The sequence below is a fragment of the Apteryx rowi genome, unplaced genomic scaffold (genome assembly GCF_003343035.1).
Source record: "Apteryx rowi isolate R43461 unplaced genomic scaffold, aptRow1 scaffold_117, whole genome shotgun sequence".
NCBI lineage: Eukaryota > Metazoa > Chordata > Aves > Apterygiformes > Apterygidae > Apteryx > Apteryx rowi.
This window is the reverse complement of record NW_020447386.1, coordinates 534,662-535,552: the sequence shown is the minus strand read 5'-3', so window position 1 is coordinate 535,552 and position 891 is coordinate 534,662. Positions and strand designations below refer to the sequence as shown.

Below are 891 nucleotides of genomic sequence, written 5' to 3'. Positions count from 1 at the left end.
GTCAGGTAAGGGAGTTACAGGAGGAAGTCAGTAGGCTGCGCAGCATCCGGGAAGCAGAGCAAGAGATAGACAGGGTATTCTTGGAGACTGTGCAGCTTTGGGAGTCCCAACCCCCCACAGCAGTGGAGTTGCCAGAGGGCTCTGTGCTGTGTGAAACGGTACATCATGACACTGTAGAAGAAGRCTGGAAACTGGTCACTGCTCGTGGGAGGARAAAGGCTCCTACTCCTCCCGAAGACTTGCAGCTGAAGAACAGGTTTAGTGCCCTCCAGGATGAGGAGGAGATGGGCATGGCTGCAAGGGAAGTACCTGGGACAACAGACCCTGTGCCCTGCCGGAACGCCCGGAAGAAGCGGCGGGTGATTGTTGTGGGGGACTCCCTGCTGCAGGGGACGGAGGCACCTATCTGCCGACCTGACCTCATGTCTAGAGAGGTTTGTGGCCTGCCGGGGGCTCATGTGAGAGATGTCATGGAAAGACTGCCGAGGCTCGTCCATTCTTCGGACTATTTCCCACTGCTGCTCTTCCACGTGGGCGCCAATGACACCAAGGGCAAACTGGAGACCATCAAGCAGGATTTCAGAGCTCTGGGGATGGTGGTCAAGGGTCTGGGAGCCCAGGTCATCTTCTCCTCAATCCTGCCAGTGAGGGGGGATGGATGAGAGGAGGAGGAGATGGACTTTCCAAGTTAACGACTGGCTGCGCCTCTGGTGTTGGCAACAGGGTTTTGGTTTCTGTGACCATGGGACCCTGTTTGAAGATCGACAACTGATGGCGAGAGATGGGATCCATCTCATGAGGTGGGGCACGCGTGTCTTTGCCAACAGGTTGGCCAACCTGGTAAGGAGGGCTTTAAACTAGGAAAGATGGGGGAAGGGGAGAGTTATAGTG

The 891-nt window shown here is 56.1% G+C and overlaps 1 protein-coding gene across 5 annotated transcripts in view; it reads left to right on the top strand.

Moving 5' to 3' along the window:
* Positions 1-891, top strand: part of CNST (consortin, connexin sorting protein) — a 62,284-nt gene that overhangs the window by 45,576 nt on the left and 15,817 nt on the right. The gene's annotated exons all lie outside the window — the stretch shown is intronic.